Here is a 23,298-nt window from a genome sequence, read left to right as displayed (position 1 = left end):
AGTTAGAAATTTAGAGGCTGTGATATCTTAGGTCCATGTACCCCCTCACATATATTTGGTGCTAAAGAGGGATTAATTTGCTGAAGTGTAGGTTATTGATAATAAGTTTGAAGTACAGCTAAATATCTGAAAATAACCCAGAAGAAGTTCTGAAATAGAAATCAAAGCACAGAAACCAAACCTGGAAAGTTCCAGGCAGAAAAGTGGTCGACAGCTATAGGTGGTTTGGCAGTCCAGGCACTGACAGGAGAGGGGAAAAGAAAACAAGAGTCGTACATGCCAAGGACGTGGGAGGAACAGCTTTGCCAAGAGACTGGCATCCAAACCAAAGTAAATCTATATTGAATGTATGAGAAAAACTAGGCAGCAGTGGAAGGGATACAGATAGACTCTAGCATTTGTACATAAATAGGTAATGTATGGAAAAAGAAACAAACATCATAAAATATTCCTATTTCCATACATAACATATATGCAAAATAAATACCTTGCTAAACCATGGGCAGGTGGACATTTATCCAAAGATATCTCTGAGATGTGGGCAAATACAATCACAAGTGGAATAGGACACATTAAAAAGAACTGAGTGTCTAAGAGCAAGCATTAAAATGGACATAATCATCATCCCAGAAAGGTAAAAGACAGTACTGTATCCATGAGCAAAAGTTCTTAAATAGAGACTCATAAATGAAAATTTTAACAAACATAGCAAGGTAATAATCTAAGAATAAAATATAAAAGAGCAAGCTGAAAAATAAGTGAGGGATTTTCTCAAAATACACAGACATTAAACTGAAAAAATGAAAGAGAAGCTAAACACAAGAGAACAGAAGTTCCAGCATCTTCTTACATAGTGTCAGAGGAGAGATGCCATGAAGACAGGAGCTGCACACACCACACAGGAGGGCTTTCCAGATCAGAAGACAAGTGACGCACTTGTGCCTACACCCATGAACACACACACAGGGACACACATGCATACACATGTTGTACTCAGCTTTTTTGCTGCTGTGACTAAAAGACCTGATCAGCACAATTGTTGAGGAGGAAAGGTTTACTTGAGGGCTCACAGTTTCAGAGGTCTCAGTCCATAGAGAGCAGGCTCTATTCCTTGGGGCTCAAGTGAGGCAGAACACCATGACAGAAGAGTGCAGTGGAGGGAAGTCACTCACATGGTGATCAGAAAGCAGAGAGAGAGGTCTCCACTGGCCAAACACAAATATATACCCCAGAGCCACGCCCCCAGTGACCCAGCTATACCTGACCTGCCTCCAATTCCCACTCAGTTAATCCCATCAGTGGATTAATCCACTGATCGGGTTATAGTGCTCACAACCCAATCATTTCCCCTCTAAACCCTCTTGCATTGTCTCACATGTGAGCTTTGGGTGACACCTCACATCTAAATCATAAATGTGCAGATGGAGAAACACAAACCTGCCCACACACACACACACATCCACATGTATATACCCACATATATGCACACACACCTGCAGCCATGTGAAGACCCATGCACACACCCATGTGCACTCACCTTTCATGGGCACAGCCACTCACATGTGCATGCAGGCACACACATGTCTAAACACACTTACACAACATGCTCAGGTACACAGCATACATACACACATGCTTGCACATGTGTGCCAGTTCACACACACACACACACACACACACCTCCTGAAGGTTAGATGAGGGAACCATGTGGACCTGTACGGCTCAGACCACTTCATGTGTGACAGAGTTCAAGAAGTGGCCCCCATTGCACTTCCTGACACTTTCCACACCTGTCCACTCTCCTCAAATGGCGCGTCTTCACAACCTCAGCGGAAGACTGCACATCGCCTTCTCTAGAGAACAGTTGTCATGATTGAGAGCCACCTCGCCATCATGGTCAAATGCACCGGGTGTCCTGCCTGCCTTTCTACTTCAAGACAGAAGGAGAGTGGGTTTGCCACAGCCAAGCAGACCTGCGGATGAGAGGCCAGACGTGACGTGCTTGCTGGAGCCACTCCAGGCCTGGTCTGACCTGGTCCCTCGGAGATGTCCCCTGTTCTTCAAATAGTGATGACTCTACTCACACTTCCCTCCTCTTTTGGGACGAGGTCAGATGACATCCAAGCCACTGTGATACGGGCAGCAATGGTCTATGTCCACCCTGAGCCTGGGCCTTTGAGGTCTGAGTGTCTCTCTGTTTCTCCCTGTCTTTCTTTGTCTCTGCCTCTCTGTCTCTTCCTCTCTGTCTCTCTGTCTGACTCTCTTTCTCTGTCTCTGCCTCATTGTCCATCTCTGTCTCTCTCTGTACCTCTCTGTCTCTCTGTCTGTCTCTCTGGCTGCCCTCCCTCTTATGACTGCATGAGAATCCCTGTTAAGACCCACCATGATAAAATGAAGGGCTCCAGTATCATTGGGTCACCAAAGCCCTGTGGCACTTTGTGGCTCCTGGTAGACCCTAGCTGTGTGCAGAACGGGGAGGTCTTGGTCACTGTGGCGAAGTCTGGTCAAACGTGCCCTTGGCCCCTCCCTCCAGGATCTGCCTTCCTCACCCACTCCTGGACCCTCAAACTGCTTTCTCTTAGGACCTGTGACATCCTCCTTGGGTCTATGGGAGGATTGTGTCCCTGTGATTTCTTACTTTCCTTCCACAGCATCCCAGAGAGTCAAAATAGATGTGCCAGCCTTACTTTTAACTCAACCAATATGCATTCTCCCTAAGTATAAACCTCCACCAAAAATCAAATCTAATTCAAACAATGGAAACGGGTGACTAACAGGGCTGCCCCTCTGGTAGAAGAGAAAAATTATCACTGGCCTCACTGTTATAAAATTCTTTATTTGATTAAGGAGACATTTTTTCTCAGCCCTCCCTGGCAGAATTAGTTCCCTTCTCCTCTCCCCATAACAGTTTTCATCCCTCCTGTCCTCAAAACCAACCTTCATTCAGCTGACACCTGCTCATTAACAAACACTGAAATTTGAATTTACAATGTTCATTCAGATAGTAGAAAAAGTTGTGAAAGTGAGTATATCCCTCCGATTAAGAAATGTTTAAAGGCTGAATGTTTTCTCTAATATGTGGATGCTAATTCACAATAAGCAGAGTGGGGTGTTGGGAAGAAGAGCGTTACCTTAGATTAGGTAGAGGGAAGTGAAGGCAGGGGAGGGGATGAGGGGATAGGAGAGATAGCAGAATGAAACAGACATTATTACTGTGTGAATATGTGACTGCATAACTAATGTGATTCTACAACATGTACACTCAGAAAGATGAGAAATTATATCCTATGTATGTATGATATATCAAAGTGCAACCTAATTTAAAAAAATTAAAAAGGGAAAGGAAAAAAAAGAAATGTTTAAAAAAATGACATGCTTTTGTGGCCAATCATGGTTAATATGCTATACGATTGTTTCATACATCACACCACTCTGCAAAATTAACCAGAGAAGATCCAGTGTGTTTAGGAAGATTATGAACATTTGTGTGTGTGAACAAAATTTTTTTAACTGCGTAGTTTTGTCACACAAAAATAGATTCTTGTCTAGGATAACAGAACTTATAATATAGAATACCAAAAATTATTTTATATTTAATTTCATGGGGCTACATTCTTTAATCCCTTGCTAACTAGAATCAGTTATGATGGGAGTGGAAAAATGAACTGACTCTAGTGATGAGGGTGGAGAAAAAGGTTTCTTTAAACAGATAAAAAATTATTTCATAAAATGAAAATATAATAATGATGCTGACATTTCACTGCATTGGAGAGTAGAATTACAAAAGTCACAAAAAAGTGTTAAAATGTTGTGATGATCATTACTATCCAAAGTACATGTATGAAGACACGAATTGGTGTGAATATACTATGTATACCACCAGAGATATGAAAACTTGTACTTTATATGTGTAACAAGAATTGTAGTGCATTCTGCTGTCATATAAAAAATTACATAAAAATGTTAAAATACAACAAAATCAAAAAGAACAATGTTTCTATAAACTAGGCAATAACAAAATCATCACTTTATATATTAATTATTTATATTTAGCCTTCTTATAGATTATCATGAAACACTCTTGGCATTTTTCTCCAAGTTGGTCTGCTAATGTATCAAATCATAAAATTTCACAGATGTTGCCAGAGGAAAAAAAAAACCAGAATGGGCCAGGTCCTACAAAACAAAACTAGTTCACTGGGCAGCATCGTGTCTCCGAGGGCTTCGAAAGGCTGCTTGGGTTCTGCTACTCCACTGTGCATAAACTGAAGTGTGCTGAGGGACTATAAATTCAGCTGAGGAAGGGTGCATCTCAAGAGAAACCAGTGAACTCACACTGATGAAGAGTGGAGCTCTGCAATCAGAGAGCAAGTCCGTGAGCAGCTGGGGCTCTAGAAGCAACACCCCAAATGCAGGGCTGGAAGCCTGCAGATGATGGCATCAGACAATGGAGATGAGCCTCTCACAGGAGATCTCCAGATTCTCTGGCTGATTCCATGCAGCAGCTCTGTTGTAAATAATGAAAGCGTCCATTTGTGAGAGAAGCTATTGCAAAAGCTTCAAGAGGAAGAAAAGGACTTGAAAATGAAAACATGTGTTCCAGGAGTTTTTAATTATGTGGAACTGCAGCTTTAGGACCTGTGGTGGACAGTGCATCAGATAGTTTCTCTGATTATAGCTTGGAAATTTTCTGTATATTGTTTTAATAGAAGCAATCACTGGTTATTTAAAGCAACTTTTTTTAAAAGTATTATGTCCACTCTTTTTTATGAAGTTATTCATGAAGCTTCCCCAGTAGGGCTCAGTGGTGCCTGCCTGTAATCTCAGCAGCACAGGAGGCTAGGGCAGGAGGACTGCAAGTTCAAAACCAACCTCAGCAAGTTAGCTAGGTCTTAAAGCAAATCAGAGATATCCTGTCTCTAAATAAAATATTTTTAAAATGGTTGGGGATGTGGCTCACTGTTAAGCACAACTGGGTTCAATCCCTAGTTTTATCCCCTACCAAAAAAAAAAAAAAAAAAGAGAGAGAGAGAGAGAGAGAGAGAGAAAGAAGAGAAAAGGAAAAGGGGAAATAAAAGCTTCCTCAACTACCTTTCCTTTTAGAGATCTGTTTCCTGGATGATTACTCAACAAGATAAACACAATGTTATAATCATCCTCCATTTTATTCTTTTCCTGCTTAGATATTTCACAATCACAAAATTTGATTCTATTTATAACTCAGTTTTATTATTTGCTCAACTATCATAAGGAAAAAGGTTTACTATTAAGGTTGGTAACTACATGTTATTAAATTTCAATGATATTAAAAGATTCTGGAATATTTTAAAAATAACTTTCTATCTTGAAATACTTTAAGACTCACAGGGGTTTGAGAAAACAACACGATCACTTCCTGCATCAGCTTCATCCACCTCCCTTGTTCAGTCTCTTATGTAACCATAGCCCATCATAAAATTATGAAATTGGTATCACACTACCAACACCAGTTAGACCTTATCACAATCATATATGTTTTTACTCTTTCTCAGTCTTTGGTGGAGGGAGGGCATTTAGATCTTTAACATTTTAGCACTTGAATATTCAACACCATAATCAGTATACAGACATGTAGCTCAGCACAAGGGAATCCTTAAAAGCCATGAGCTCCCCACTCTACCTGCAGACAGCCACCTGTTGCATTATCCATGCCTGCAGTTTGTTCCTTAGAGGATGATTCATAGCTGGGAGCAGCGGTGCCCACCTGTGGTCCTAGCTACTCAGGAGGCTGAGGCAGGAGAATCACAAGTTTGAGGCCAGCTTCAGCAACTGAGCATCACCCTGTTTCAAGATAAAAGATTAAAGGGGCTAGGTTCATAGGTCAGTAGTGAAGCTCCCCTGAGTTTAATCCCCGATACTGAAAAATAAATAAATAATAGCATGATACATGATTCAAATGTTACAGTATGTAAACCACCTATCTAAGCCACTCTCAACATAAGAGTCACAAGATCCATTCACTTTATTGTACACATTAGTGTCCGTTTTATGTGTCAGTGATATTTGCATGGTTCAAACTTCCTACTTGCCCACAATATTGAGAGCTATTCTCAGTTTCTCACAAAACCACAGCTAGGAGAAAGCAGGTTTCATAGAACAAAGTCATATATAGGTGATCATATGGACTCAGGAAAATCAGTATTCTCTTCTATCCAAACTGAGATTTCTATTCACCTAGAAAGTAGTCTTGCCTTTAGGAACAGAAATGGAGAAATAATTAATTTGTATAGCAAATGTTTATGTACTGTATGTTATGTGCCTGTCACTTTAGCAAGTATAATATATGGAAATCTCCTGTGTCCTCAAGAAGCTAAGGATAGGAAGAGGAGAGAGACAGAAAAACAGACAGACAGATGGATAACACCAATAAGGAGTCTTAGGAAGTCTCTCCTAAGGACGTAACGTTCGTACTTGGATCTGAAAAGTGGTGGAATTCATCAAGCAAAGACTACTCAGTATATCAAGAAAACCAGCAGAATTTGATAAGCTCTTGAGTGGTAGGAAACTTTGGCCTCAGGAATAAGAGAAAATCCCTGAGCATGTAGCCAGGAGGACAAGAAAGAGAGAAGAAGAATACTAGAGAGAAAAGGTCCTCTTGTTAGGTGAGAATTGAGTCTTCATCCTTAGGTGAACCGACAGGCGGGGGATGTTAGCACTCTGTGGAGAGTAGTTTGGAGGAAGAGCAGGGACATCAAGTATGAAGGAAATGCAGTCACTGAACAGGTGGACAGGGGTCCACTCTCCTAACAAGTCTGACTGGGGTGAGGGCTCTGCGGGTTGACTGGGATGAAGCAGCAACCATTCTGGTTTCCCAAATACACCCACTCAAGACCTGCCTGCCACACCTGGACTGGGAAGAAAGCTTCCTATTTGGTTGAAACATTCACTTTCTTGTTCTCAGCACATCTATGACGCACTTGCTGGCCACTCCATCAATGGTGGTTGATGGGATGAAGGAAAAATAAATAAGTCAAGATCTTCTGTCCTAAAAAATAAAAGCAGTTGTTTTATTTGCATTGTTTGTGTTTGCCATCTTAGGCTCCTTTAAGAACTTGATAAAAATCAATGACTCCTTCCAGTAGAAATGGCTCTCATGCCGATGAGCTAAGCCATGAGTTTACTGTTAGTTCTGACGAGGCCTCGTGGATTTGAGATGAGAAGAGTGAGACAGTAAGAGTATTTAAGACTAAGCTAATGTTTTCTTTAAACATTAACCCAAGGAGTGATTCTCAGCAGGAGCAGGGGCTGCTGGTGGAACCCACTGAGCAGAAGCCAGCAATGATGGGACACGTCACAATGCACAGGACAGCCCCATCCCCATCACAAAGAATCATCTGGCCAGTGTGCCACAGGTGAGGATATTAAGCTCCCTCGCCCAGGGCCCTTAGCCACAGCACATCTAGAGGCCAATGTGGGACGTGGATCATCCACAGGCCAGTGGTTGTTTCCGTCTGCACAGGCTGTGGCATCCCAGTGCTGTAGACTGGGAGGACTGAATAGCAGGGATTTATTACCTTACAGTTCTCGAGGCTGGGAGTCCTAGATCTGGCTGCCAACACAGTTAGTGTTGGGTGGTGGCCCTCTCCCTGGCTCACAGATGGCTGCACAATCAGTTGTCATCACATGGCAGAGAGAGAGAGGCCCAAGTGCAAGTCTTAGGGTGTCTCTAAGGATAAAGGCACTGATCCTGTCATGGAGGCCTCCCCTTCATGGTCTCATCTACATCTCCCCACCTCCCAAAGGGTCACCTAATGCCCTCACCTTGAGGTTAAGGATGGACTCCGCTCAGCCAATACCAGGGATTTAAAAACATTAATATCAGTGATACCATAATAAATTCGAGCAGATTAGTAAATTCATCAAAAACACCTTGAAGTCATTATTGAGAATAATGAATACCTGATAACTATAAGCACTTTAGTTCAAGTACAAATGTGTTAAATAGGCAAATCTTACTAGCAATACATTATATTGGCAGATCTTGTTAGGATCAAATGTTTCATGAAAGGTGAATTCATTTGTAAAAGATGTCCTGAAAGTTAGTCAACGTGAATATCACAAAAGTGTAGGTCTCCATATTAACAACAATTTTTCCTGATCACTTAAGGGTCTCACACAAGCTGTGCACATGGAGGATACTCTATGTACGTGAATATTCCCAGCTCCGACCTGGTTGCCAGGCCATGGAGGGTGGAGGACCCTTCCTTCAAGAATCCCTCAACGGCTTCTAAATTTGGCTTCTGCGCAGCTCTGACTTATTTGGATGAGATTGATGTTCTCCCATTCCCTATTTGTGTCTCCATTTGACTTGCCCGCACCACTGGCATTAAAATGTTATAAGCCACCGAACAGGTAAATTGAAAATGGAAAGAGAACTACTCCAGAAAGTGATAAAATAGTAATTCCATTAGGGAACGTATGCATTTTCAAGATGGTTTCTGAAAAATTCCTTCTCAGAACATCTTTCTATATCCGTTTATGGTTCTTTTGATTGGAGCTAGCTCGAGTGAAACAAAAATGTGTGAGGGTGAGGGACAGCACACTATGGCAACCAACGGTGCACTTGTGCTGATAGAGGAAGCTAATTGCTTCAGCTTTGCTGCGTAAGCTTTGAGGGCATGGTGTCTTCAGTACCTCCCTTTACCTACAACTCCACTACGCTCTTAACTGCCCTGGTGTCCTGAGTTCAGACGAATGAACTCCCCACAGCCCCTGTTCCTCTTCCTACATTTTCCACTCCATTCTCTAGCATTAAAATCTAGAGTACAGTGGAAAGTGTCCTAATCAAGGCCACCCCTGTATCACTTCTCTCTTGCCCGTTTCTATTCAGACTCGAGCTGTTTACATTCACCTGGTCACTTTCCCTAGTCACCCTATCATCATACTTGGTTTTTCTTCTACCTTATAATAAGTGGAATTCCCATTACCCTTTCCTAGTGTACTCTTTCACCATTGGGCACTTATGCTCCACCATATGGCACAGCTTCCTCCAGAGACTTTCATGCAGATGTGACAGAAAAGGCACCCTTGTGTTGCTCAGTGCACAACCTGTGCAGCCACATGGGGTACTGGTACTCTTCTACCTCATTACCAATATTCAGACCATCACCACATGTGTTTGGCTTTGCTTCTGGAACGCCTCTTCATTTGTTCCCATCTGATTCCTAGTAAGCCATTGATCATCTTTTCCATTGATGGACCACAGATCCAGCTGTGCCTCCTATGCTAGCTCTCCAGGCTCTGGAGTCCGAGTCATGTTGATAGTAAAGTTCTGTTACTTAATATCTCTTACTTTAATGTCTCCTTTTACCTTTAACTCTGCACCGTCCTACTGTAATCCATTGTCCTGTGGGTAAGGATCAAACGCCCTGCTCTCCAGTCCTCCAGATCTGGTCACTCGTCTCCAGCATCAGGCCTTGCTGACCCGCTTCATTTGTCCTAAGGGCAGCCAGGGTTCCTCACTGTGTGCTCTGCCTGCAACAGGCGTCCCCACCGCATCCTTCACCCATGGTTCAGATTGCAGTTCAAACCTCTCTTCCTGGGGACTCCCAGGCCAGGCAGAGTCTCCCTGGGTTGTGTGCCCCAGGGCCTAGTGCCTCCCCATTATAACATGATGGACCCTCATGGTGACTTCAGGTTGGGATCTTTAATGCCCCCCAATGGCCCACGAGTTAAAGGCTCTGCTTGTGACACTATTGGGAGGTGTCAGAACCCTTGGGGGGATATAGTGGCAGGAATTTAGGTCATTGGGAGAGTGCCCTTGGAAGGAATGCTGAGATAGCCCCTTTCTGTCTGTTTCTCTTTGCTTCCTGGCCACCATGAGATGAACAGAATTTCCCTGCCTTACCCTGCCACCATGATGAACCATGCTGTCCCTGGCCCAGAGCAATAGAGCTAAGAAACAATACACTGAAACCTGTGAAGCAGTGTGCCAAAATCAGCCTTTCCTCCTTATAAATTGTTTATCTCAGGCATTTAGTCACAGTAACGGAAAGCTGACTAACACAGAGGTGTTAGTTTCTTCTGGGAAGATGGAGATTCCTTGATCACTAGTGGATCCCCAGAACCTAACACAACACATGACATGTAGAAGGCACTTAAAAAATTACTACTCTCAGTTGAATATGTTACATTGTTTCCTTATTAAACCAAATATGTAATATTTTAAAAAAATAAGCAGAAATAAAATCTTTAAAGATTTTTAGGAAGCAATCATTTCCAAAAACACTATGTAAGTGATGTAGAATCTTCTCATAAGACAGATGAGTTCCAGAAGAGTGGTTTTAAAAATTAAAAATAGATAGCTTATTTTTAAAAAGTGAACTTTTGCAATCTCCAAACTCAAGTCTGCAGTAATGTAAGTATTTTTGCTCTTGCAGAGAATCATGTGACAGGATTTCAGAGGAAAATAAAGTGAAGTCTTTTTTTTTAACTTCAAAATGTGCTTCCCATGAAATCTGTGAGATTAAATTTCCCAGGGGGAGGAAGAAGTCTGGATTCATAAGAGAAAAGACACATCACTTACCAACTTTGTGTATTTTGACTTATTTTTACTCTAGTCAGCAGACAACTAGCATTGCAGGGCAGAGACGGCATGTTACAGAGGTTTGTTCTTTTGGTATTTTTCCTGTGAAAAGAAATTGTTTGTATTTTCTGACACTTTCTCTCTTACTTCCTTCATAAACCATGCCCAATATCTATACATGACCAAATAGAAAATTGTATCCTTGTTGAATACCAGATTTTAACAGAAAAAAATAATGTGCCTGCCTTAAAATGTAATAAAATATTTCTTGAATCAGAATGTTTTATTTGAAACTCTGGCATAATTATTTTGAGCCGCAGATTTCCAAAGCAAGACTGTAGTACATCCGTGTTATTTAGAAGAAGTGTATATTTTTTGATGATTTATTTGGGTGCTGACATTACTGTGTAATTGTGATGAGAGCCTTCTCGTATTGTCCCAGTAGATGGGAGAGTTCAGGTCATGACCATGCTGGCTGTGGTACTGGGCAGGGAAGCACTGGCTATCTGCAGCTCTGTGTGTGGAGGCTTGGTATCCAGGAGGCCCAGATATTCTGGTCCAATGCTCTTCTAGATATGGTTCAGCTACTCAGACATGTTCCAGAGGACACACAGGAAACCACAAATCCTAAAATAAATTGTCTCTTCCAAAGTTGCATTGCACTGCGGTGACTGCAGATGCTCTGGGAATTCATAAAAGAAGAGGTGGTTTGGGCAGAAGCAAAACACAAAAGACATTTGGAAAGATGAAATCTTTAGTCTGTAATATTTGACCTGAATATCCAAGATCCATGGGAAGTACAAATCTAGGCAACTGGTTTGGGCACCCTGGCAGCTGGAGCAAAATCCAAGAAGGAATCCCAGTCCTGCTATGATGGGTGGTACAGAAGGGCTGGAGAGGTTGGAGTACTTGGTGGAATGCTATTTGGCCTCAAAAAAGACATCCTGCCATTTGCAACAATGTGGATGAGCTGAAGGACATTCTGAGAAGCGAAATACCCTGGAACAGAAAGAAAGCACTGCATGGTCTCACTCACGAAAAAGCTGATCCCCTAGCGTGGAGGGCAAAATAGTGGTTACCAGAGGCTAGGATGGTTGAGAGAGAGCCGGGGAGACACTGTCAAAGGACAATAGCCTCAATTATACAGGGGGAACACATTTCCAGATATCTATGGCACTGCCAGGAAGTCTCTCTTTGGATTTCATTTTAGACTTATGTCTATCCATATTTTGTGAAAATATTTAAAATAATTGCAAGTTTCTTGTCAGCTTTTTATTCCTGTAAACAACAACAACAAAAAAACACTTGACAAGAACTGCTGGGAGCCATTAGCCAAGTAGGTATGACAATTTCCTTGCCAGCGTACCCCATGTTGCAGTGACATTGAATGTAGGTGACCTTGCTCAAGGACCAAGGCGGATTAGGGTGTTCCCGTTTTAAGATAATCCTGTTTAGGGCGTTCCCAGTTTAGGTTCCAGGTTTAAGGTTTAAGATTATTCCTGCTGGGAATAGGGCGTATCCTGCTGCCTGAGTTCCCCTTGAGTTCTCACGGGATTCAGAGTATATTTTGGGAGACAGAAGCCCAGTGGAAGTGGATTTGGGCAGAGAACGTGGATTTCCCCAGAACGTGATTATAGACGGCTGGTGTGAGTTCGGGAATAAAGAGTTGCTGTTTGAATCTACAAGCTGTGTGGTGGCTCGTGATTTTGTGCCCAGCCAGACTGTGGCAAAGAACAATTTAAAAAAAAAGAAAAAGTCATTTTTGGCTGGTGGTTTCAGAGATTCAAACCATGGGTCACAACTCCATGGCTCTGGGCCTGAGGGGAGACAGACATCACAGAGGAAGGGCTTCCTGGAGAAAAGGCAGGAAGCAAGAGAGTCTGTTCACCAGGGGCAAAATAGACGTCCTACCGTCTCTCCCCTTAGAGACCCACCTCCTCCAGCCACATACTGCCTCACCACTTACCACCCGTTAGTCCATTCAGGTGGATCAACCCACTGATCAGGTCACAGCTCCCATGGTCTGATCATTTCCCTTCCGAACATTCTTGCACTGAGCTGTTGGGGGGCACCTCATTTTCAGACCTTAACAGTGAGGTACTAGTGCTGCTTTGTTTACACATTCAGATGGGTGCAGCCATCTCCATGGCAGATATGACCTTTCTAATCCCACATTGGCTTTGAAGATAAATCTGTATCAATAAACAGGCAACAGGCGCAATTAAAAAAATAATTTGTAAATTTCAGTTATATATGACAGTAGAAGGTATTTTGACATATCATACATGCATGGAGTATAACTTCCCATTCTCGTGGTTGTCCATGATGTGGAGTTACCCTGGTCGTGTATTCATAGATGAACAAAGGAAAGTTATGTCCAACTCATTCTACTGTCTCCCATCTCCCTCCCTTTACTTCCTTCCCCTTGGTACAATTCTATAACTCATTCTTATTGACAGCTCTAGGCCTTTTCATTTCTCATTATTATCAGCAATGATAGAATTATCTTTCTTTAGATATCTTTATGAAAATATGTGTGATTTCCAAACACAGGTGACCATATATCCAGGGTTGGCTGGGGTAGCTATGAATTATGTCTATTGTAGACCAGATAGAACTCAGCACCTCTTTGCTTCCTGAGATGCATAATGGATTACCTACTCATGACCTTTGCTATATTCACTGGGAATAGATCACCATCTTTTCAATTACCAATGGGTAGTAGGATTTTTTCCTTTTTCCTTTAAAAGTTGCACTTATTAATAGAGTACCATATGATGTATTACACTTGTATACACATTATGAAATGTTTAAAGCATATTTATTGTTTAAATCTATCAATGCTTAAATAACATCTATATGTTTAAATTGTATCTATTTTCCTAAACATATTTCTTTTTTAAAATTTTATTTTATTTAATTCCTCTTAATTATACATGACAGCAAGAATCCATTTTATTAAATTATACAAGCACAGGATAAATCTTATTCTAATTAGGACCTCATTCATGTGGGTAAGCACAATGGTGGGATCCACTTTGGCATTTTCACATGTGTACATAGGAAAATTTTGCTAGATTTATTCTACTGTCTTTTCTATTCCTATTCCCTTCCCTTCCTTTTGTTCCCTTTAATCTAATCTACTGAACTTCCCATTATCCATTTCTTCCCCTTTCTTGTGTTTAAACTTCCACATATCAGTGAAAACATTCAACCTTTGGGGTTTTTTGTTTTGTTTTGTTTTTTGGATTTTTTTTTTATTTCACTTAGCAGGATAGTCTCCAGTTCCATCTGTTTACTGGCCAAATACCAGAATTTCATTCTTCTTTATGGCTGAGACCATCATGTATATATACCAAGGTTTTTTTTAATCCTTTCATCTGTTGGCTCCATAGCTTGGTTTTTGTGAACTGTGCTGCTATGAGCATTGATGTGGCTGCATCTCTGTAGTATGCTGGTTTTAAGTCCATTGGCTATACTGAGGAGTGGGATAGCTGGGTCAAATGGTGATTCCATTCCTAGTTGTCTGTGGAATCTTCATACTGGTTTCCATAATGATTGCACCAATTTTCAGTCCCACCAGCAATGTATGAGTGTTCCCTTTCCCCCACACCCTCACCAATGTTCATTGTTACATGTATTCTTGATAATTACCATTCTGGCTGGAGTGAGATGGACTCTAAGTGTAGTTTTCACCTACAGAAGAAAAGGTAAGCCCAACAATTAAACATATTGGCACAGAAACTGACTTCGTGAATAAGACACTTAAAGCACAAGAAATAAAGTAAAAATTCAATAAAGGGATATCAAACTACAAGCTTCTTCACAGAAAAAAATATTAAGAGCAGGAAGAGAGAACCTAGAGAATGGGGGGAAAAAACCCTTTGACACCTGACCCTCAGTAGAGTGTTCATTTCCAGGATATACAAAAAACCCAAAAAGCTTAACACCAAACAAACTAATAACCCCATCAATAAATGGGCAAAGGAACTGAACAGACCCTTCTCAAAAGAAAAAATATGATCAACAAATGCATAAAAAATATTCGATATTTCTTATTTCTTTATGGTGAAAACATTTAAACTATTTTCTTCTAGCTTTTAAAATACATGGAATATTATCATTACCTAGTCACTCACCAGAACTTCTGACCCTAACAAAATGATAGCTTGGTTACAATTAGCTTTATGAATTAAGGTGAAATTATTAAGGGTTAACCACTGAATTTAGGTTAAAATTATCTCCAGATTTGTTATCATTTTTCTTTCTTCAAAATTATTTTTTGGGTTTCTGTTCAAAATTGCTGCAATGGCACAGACTTCCTCTAAATCTTTGTTTCCACATTGTCTTGACAGTGAATTTTGTATCTAATTTTTAAAATTTTAATAGTAGGGAGTTATAAAGCGTCATTTTCTTTTTATAGCTATGATCTTTGCATTATTAATATGCATATAAAGATAGGTTAAAATTTAGTAGGTGGATATTTTAACTACAAGCTCTTCTCAGGAATAATGACAATTTATCTACTGGATCATTTTTCTTTATTCATATTGATTTTAAGGGTCACTAAAACGTTTCAATATGTCATCAGTTGATTACATATTTTAACAATATAAATTCTTGGTTGAACATTTGTCTCTTTTTGCAATTTTCTCAATTATAATTTGGCTGAATCTGTGAAGATTTCTTTTTTGGGTGTTTTCATTAATATCCTTTCAAAAAGTAAAATCATTCAACAACAGAAGGATTAAGAGGAAAGGGCCAACAATGTCATTTTCTTACAGGAGATGCTTAAATATACATATAAAAATAATAAGAATCAACAGGAAGACTAGTTGTAAAATGTGACCACAAAGTTGCTATAAATATCAAAACAAACCTACAGCAATTCAAAAAAATGCAATTAGGAAATGCAATAAGATACTATTTGCATAAATATTAGATTATCACATAGTCAGGAATTATCCTAAGTACATTAGGTCACTGAAGTATGAATTTTAGAAGTCAATTAAGTAAAATAAAATTCTAAATAAGTAGTGCATTGACTAAATATTGTTAATATATCCATCCTTCCTAAAGTAAAATATTTAAAATAATTCCTGTAGACATCTAAAATTCTTGAGGGGATTAGAAAATTTGCAAAATTTATGACAGAACAAGACTATTTAGATTTATAAAAGAATCCTAAAAGAGAATAAGAGGAGCCTTATTCTAATACATAAACATACTATTACAGATCAATGTCTAAGACCCTTGAAGACATGGATAAATGGACCAGTATGGAAGAAGAGACCTTAGGATGCAAACCTCCGTTGCTGGGGTCTGGACACCAGGAGTCCAGGTGCCAGGTAGGGGAATTTCCCTCGCCACATGGAGAATATAATATTAGATAGAACCTCAGTGTAAACCAGTTAGAAAAACCTCTAGGTATATTATGTTGTATGGACATAAAAGGCAAAACTATGAAACACCAGGGGGACATTATAGGACAGTATTTTTCTTTGAATGTTTTCCCAGTCCTAAAGCCATGAACAAGTTGCAAATCTCAGAACACAGAAAATAGGGAATTATGAAGATGGTGTTTTTTGTCACTCACTGTGAATAATGCCTTAGAGGTTTCTCATTTCCTGCTAGCTCGAGTCAAACACTTAGGCTACTGGGACTGAAGGGACTGACATTGAAACAAGCCTCTTCCTTTCTGCCTCTCCTGGCCCTGAATGTAGTTATTCTGTGCACAGCTTCCCTGGCATTCCAATAGCTCCTGGCCTTCAATAGCCCCTCCATCCTATTAGGATAGGGCTTCTCAGCTATGGTTTTGCTGCCAGGGGGACATTTCGTGAACTCTGCAGATAGTTAGGTTGTCACAACTATGAGAGGAGAGTCTAAGGACATGTGGAGCTGGAGGGGAGGAAGCAGCTGAACTTCTTATGTTGCAAAAGCGACTCCCCCCCCACCACCCAAATTATCTGGCCCCAAATGTCAACACTGCTGAATTTGAGCTACTCTGCACTGAAATAAGAGTGCCTTCTTGGCACAGGCTGTGTCCTCCAGAAATTTACCCATGGCAGTGTGCACAGGCGCTACAGCAGAGTTGAAACCAATTATGTTTGAATGAGCACGTTGCTTATTCCTTTGATTCATTACCGCAATGGTATGCAATCATTTTCCTTCATAGGGCCTACTACTGTAACAATGACTTCTACAGTCTTCAGCCTTAGATGGGTTGTATTGGAGTTCTTTGCTACCTCTCAATGACCAGTTTCTAAAGACTATCATTCCATTAGGACTGTTAATATTGCATTCTAATAAATGACACTGGGACCATTCTGAAATGAAGGACATTTAGGATTGCAGTTGTAAGAAAGTTGGAATCCTATGATCACATATTAATATTAATACTTTTGCAGCTTTATAAGTGCCTATGAAACAGCTGACACAAAGACACATCCCTAAAGAAAGTAATCTAGTTATTCCATGGAATTACTTATTCTAAACTGACACATAAAGCTCTTCAATAATTTCTCTATCAGAGTTCACTTTTTTAGAACGTTACCAGTATTAAATGTAAGAAATACAGAAATAGATATTAAAAATCACTTTTACCCTTCAGATGACATACAGTGAGGTAAGCATATGTTGGAAATACAAAATGCAGAGTGGGAGTTAATTTTTATATGCAGAATGTCCTGTCATTTTTACAAACAAAACTGTTTTCCTACACGCACTTCTCTTGCTGTATGGAAAGAGGTGACAGCTTTCCTGATGGCCTGAAAGTGATGTGAGTGGCTCAATCCCACCATGATTGGTTTCTCTGGGATAGAGAAGGCAACTGGTCAGTTAGACGTCAACTCCTGTTATGTTCAAATACGCAGCCTCCTTCAGTAGAACTCGAATGATGTGACCAAGGTCCTGGGAGCACTGTACCACTGTGGGAGCCATCTCCTGGCTGTGAAGCCAGGACACAGGTGGCAAGAGTCAGTTTTATTGGTGGAAATGAGATGAGGAACACAGCTAAGCATATGATTCTCTTCAAAGACTATTTTTTCTATTGAGGTGTTCTTTCTCAGTTATTTTTCATAGAATATACACGGAGAATCCCGTTAGATTTATCAGAAAGCTCGTTCAGGCCTTTTAACTGGAATAATATCTACAGGCCCAGGTGGATGGACTCAAGGTCATTCTAGAAAATTTCGTTTCTGAGACTCTACTCTGAGACTTGTGATGAAGGATTTGGCTGCACTACATAAAGGGTATTTTCAGCCAAGGTGGGAAGAGCAGCTCTGGACAGTTAGGAGAAAGACTAAACAAGCACATTATGGAGCCTGGGGTTCTTCAAAAGAGAGTCCTCATGTGCACAGCCAGGAGTCCACCCAGAGCCTCTGAGCTTCACTTCTATTTGTGGATGCGAGAAACAAGTCTGCCATTCACCCCAGAGCTCAGGAGTGAACTCAGCTCCCACTGGTATCCCTCAGGTGAGGTAGAAGGACCTGAGAAGGGATCTGTGAAGACAGATAGGGCCTTCTCCTGGCTGAACGGGATTCCAGTAGGAAAGAGAAAAGTTTGGAGAAGAAGAGTGTTAGATTCAAACTGGGCTTACAATTCTGCAGCAATTTGGGATGCTGCAGCAGATGATCATGAGTTCAAAGTCATTCTGTGTAACATAAATAGCAGCCCCCCCCCCCTCAAGAGAAGAGTTAGAACTCAATGGGAGACCCACCCCCTAGTCTCCAATCTGCTAAGGGAGGCACTGTGGAAGTTCTTTTGGGATGAGAACAGAGTTCTTGCAAGAGTTCCAAGGAAGCAAGCAAACCTCAGACAAGTCACTTTGTAACTGCAGATGAAGACCAGGTGACTTCACAAAATCCCCAGGCATCTCAGAAGGGTGGGGACATTAGAAGGGAGGACAAATACAACATGCCTGGCCCTCTCTGAAGCAGAATTGGGAGTAAGGTGCCTGCATTTTAATAACTGTGACTGCAGGGGTCTGCAGGCAGGGAGGCAGTACCTGCAGCAATTTGGTCAAGGTGGAGGCAGCAGCAATGGGGTGGGTCATGGAGCAAGAGGCCAGCTGAGGCTGAAGCAGAGCATGGGATATGGGGTGAAGTGATGTCCCCATGTTCCAGCTGCAGAGGGGCCTGGGGATCTCAGTTCCAGTCCTGATCCTCCCAGCTCAGCTCCCCTGCAAATGATTTCTATGAAGTCTTGAGGCTGCTACCATGCAACTCCCCCATTCCCTGGAGGTTCTCCAATTTCAATGTGCACTGGGATATCCTAGAGTCATTATAGAATGCAGAGTCTGGCTTAGTTACAGAAAGAACCTTTAAAAATGTTGTTTAATAAATTTACAAAGCCAAGTTTTACCCACAAAAAATAATATACCCAAGACTAAAAACATAGCAGATGTGCCAAGAAATGAAATCAATTGCCCCTAGTGTTTTCTATAGTAAAACTTCCGTGGCTCTGAAGCCAGACATCACCGTGACCACCTTCCCCTTCACTTAGAGCCCACACTACCTAATAGGGAAGATGGCAATCAACACCCCTGTCTCATTATACCTCACAGTTTCTGAAGCAATCAAGCCACCAGATGGGGTGGTTCTGAGGACTGAGTCGTCTTGTGAAACTCGCCAACTTGAGGTGTGATGAGGGAGCAGATTTCTATTCCCACGGTACTCAGCTGCTGGGATGCACAGCATCAATCTACTGGTGAGGAGATTCTCAGGAAAAGGTCATGGCTTGACCCTGATCTCAGAAGGAGTGGGTTCCCTGATTAGTGAGATTCCCAGCATAAAGAATTCATGTTCACTCCCCCCACCAACAATTCCTAAATCCCCTGGAATCCAAGCACATTTCTTCACTGAATTACCCTGAATGGTTGTCAAGAACTGGATTTGCTAAATCGCATATTTTTAGTTTCCTCTCAGCTTACAATTAGGAACATATGTTCATCACCTCCGGATCGAGCTAGTTCAGCATGAGTTGTTTTCTTGTTATTATTCAGAGAAGATCAGTCAAAACAGTTATCATTTCAAAATGGACCTGCCAAAAATAAGACATGCAAGACTTGTTTTATTAATTGTGTTTCTTTACAAACTAGTCAATGAACTCAATTAACTGAAACCCAGGCAGGCTTCTTAGTGCTGTATCAGAGATTCTTTCAGGTAGGAGATGCTTCTTGTGCAGGTGACAGGAAGACCAAGAGCTGCCGAGTCCCAGAGTCCATGTCTGACAGGGACTTCAGAGGGCACCTGGAAATCTTCCTCGGTGCAGCTGCCTTCAGTGGGGTCATGGCTGTGGCCAAAACTCCTGCTGTAAAGACAGTTCTCAGGATGGTCCAAGGAAATCCAGAGAAGCTAACGCAGACATTTCTCCTGGGTCAGCCCCTGGGTTTTGATCCCTATGTGCCATGCCAGGTGTTCTCAGCAGGGCTTGGAGACCAGGATCAGTGCAGGTTAGCAGAAAACTCAGGTGTCATGTAAAGGCATTTAGGAAGGCTGGTGGCCAAATCCTTGTTTGAAACTAATGCTGTAAGTTGAGTGTGGTCTTAAAGAAAGCTAGGATGCAGAAGGCAAAATTGATAAGCAGCAGTTACCACTGTCCATGACCCGAGAAGAAAAGAAAGTGAAGACAAATCAAGCCACCATGAAACAAGCATGGGCTTTTTCCCAGGTACACATATGCAATTTTTACAGGGCTCACAAAGCCCTTTCAGATACGTATGTTATGATTTGTACACATAAATTGGGCTTTAGAGTGATAACATTCCTTACATGGGATTATGCAGCTAGTAACAGGCAGAGTTTAAAAACAAGCAAGTGGATAAAAATCAGATAGACAGGGAAGACAGAGTCTGAAAGAATAGCAGCCAGGCTCAAAGCAGGTGCTCCACACATGGTACCAACAGAGCAAGCTTTGACCACAAAGGTATATTCAGCTCCTGCTCCCCACCAGGAAGGCTGAGTTCACTACTTCTGCCCCAGTACAGATTCTAATGAGGGACTTTCTTCTGTTGTCAGGGCAGAAATAACTAAATAGACCACTGCTGTCTGGCTAGTGCTGGGCCAAGAGGAGCAGGAGAGAGTGAGGAAGGCAGACCACAGGAATTTGTGCTATAGCCCCTGCTGTCTGGGACCAGACATGACCTCAGCAATACCACTAACCCTCACTGACCACCTGCCCTGTGCAGACAGCATCATGCCTGAGACACAGTGCAAAGCCTGTCAGCTGCCTTCAAGAAACTTCCAGCCCACTGATGTCTGCACTGGGCCATCTCAGCACTGCTGTGTCGGGGGACACATTTGGTTAAACACAGAGAATTTATTAGTTTCTGATATATTTGGACTTGCTCCCTGTTGGCTCCTATCTGTAGGTTTTCACTCTGATATTAATATCAGCAATTATAATCATCATAATTATCTCTGAATAAAACAAGACTTGAAATACTTAGATCTTTCTGCAGCATAGTCTACAAGAGAGTAACACATGGAGTTAAACTGCCTAATTCACATGCAGCTCTAATACTTAGTGATATAAGATCTTGGATAAATTGCTAAACCTCAGCTGCTTAGATTCCTTGATGGTAAGATAGTGATACGCACGGTACATGATTCAGAAAATTGGTATAAAGATGGATCTAGATAATCCATATAAAGTACTAAACAGTATCTTGCACATTGCACATGCAAAACAAGTAATTTTCAATACTGGGATCTCATTCTCTGTCTTCTGAGCCAAAATACTTAAAATCAGGCTGTTTTGATTCTCTTTGCAGGAGGACCCAAGAACCTAGACATTCAAGGGAAAAAAAATCAAAGTGGCAGCTATGAAATGAATCAGAAAGCAACTGACATAAATTACAGCAAGACACTACTGTTTGTGAAGTAAGGAAATTCATGACACGGAATCTATGCCGCATACTGGGTAAAGTGAGCAGCACAGGCTGGAAGAGATTTGTAGCACGGCAGGGGCGGCCAATGCCGCTTTACACAGGAAAAATGGATTTGGGGTGCAGAAGACACCTACCTGCAGAGAACAAAGTACTCATAATCCAGACAATTCACAAATCAAAACCTGATCTAATTTTTATTAATTAATATGAGCCCAATAATGGTAACTCTCTCAAATAAGATTTATGGTATTAGAAATAAAGAGAAACCAGTAAACACTGTGTGTGCATCATTATAAAATTTATATGGAAGCCCTTTTTATTCAGATGTTCAAACTCATCTATAGAAAAAAGTTGAAGATGTGATTATGGTAATAATCACATTTAACTTTTAAGAACATTAATAAAGTATTAATAAATATTAACAAATGTGATGTTTGAATGTGGCAGAAGATCAAAGTCAGTAGGAAAATTAGGGATGCTGATAATCTCATTCAAACTCCTGGTGGATTTGAGCTGCTATATGTGATGGATAGAATGAGTAATGGTTAAATAGGGAACTATTTAAATATTGTTAGAAGGAAAGAAAATAAGCAAAAAGTTAAGCTTCAAAAGTGGGTAGAAAGAAAATGGGGCAGGCGCGGCGGAGGAGGATGGAGTCTCTGGGACTAAACTTTCCTTTGCACTGCAAATGGCTTTACAGCTTAACACAGAGAAGGGATGACAGCACGAGCCTTATTCCCAGCCTCCAATAGCTGAAGGCTAGATCAGATGCAATGCAATTGTGCTCTGGGATACCACTCAGCAATAGCAATACCATACACGTGGGCCAGGTGACTAGAGAATGACGCTGAGTGAACCACACAAGCTGATCCCCACAGGCTGCACGTGGGTTTTCCCTTCTGTAAAACTCAAAAAGAACAACGTTGTAGAAATGAAGGAAGAGGATAAGGAAGAGGCAGAGGCAGAGGGAGGGATGTAGCTATAAAAGAGCAGATTGGAGATCTTGCCATGAAACCCTTCTGGATCCTGACGGTATCAGAGTCGAGTCCTCATTCTAATACTGCACTATGACATTAACATACCGCCACTTCAAAGTGTCACAAGAGCTAATTAAAAATAGGCTTAGCCGAAAATCACACACAAAGCCTCCTGGCCCAAAAGGGAGAGTAGGCGATGCTTTCATTGTGGAAGAGGGTCCTTTCACAAGCCCGTCTCCACTTTATGTCTCCACTTTATGTCCTTATTGTCAGTGCTCATCATTTAGTTAAATACAAGAATGAATGGATCGAACTCAGTATACGTTGGCTTCAGGCTTACAGAGCATCATCGTAAAAATCACTAGTTCTTCACAGGGTTAAAGCAAAATGTCCAAAAAAATACCTAATAATAAAAATACATGCCTTTGAGCACAGGCATCCGGAGTCCATCTCTGCTCTTTTCAGATGAACTTGAGTAAATTAATTAAGCCAGGATCCCTGATGGGCTAAGCTCTTTCCTCATTACTCTGCTTCTGTTTTCCCCTCTTGCTATTGTCACTGCAAGACCTTGAAGTCTAAAATAGCCACTAATTATTTTCCACCTTTACCCCTCACTGTTCAAAGCAGCACGTGATGTTTTGACTGTGAGACCCCATTATTGCAGGCCTTATTAAAACCACACAGAATGAATGACATTACAAGAACAAAGACTTTTGTGATCAGGGCTAAAGATAAATAAATTAAAATATCTCCCCAAAACAAGTGGTCCAGGGCTGATGTCAGTATTACAATTATATGGATTTTTTTTTCTGTGCTGGGGATACTATAATGATTATTATTAATAAAGTCTAATATATATATATATATAT

This window comes from Marmota marmota, unplaced genomic scaffold (genome assembly GCF_001458135.2).
Source record: "Marmota marmota marmota unplaced genomic scaffold, marMar, whole genome shotgun sequence".
In the NCBI taxonomy this organism is placed as follows: Eukaryota; Metazoa; Chordata; class Mammalia; order Rodentia; family Sciuridae; genus Marmota; species Marmota marmota.
This window is presented reverse-complemented; position numbering follows the sequence as displayed.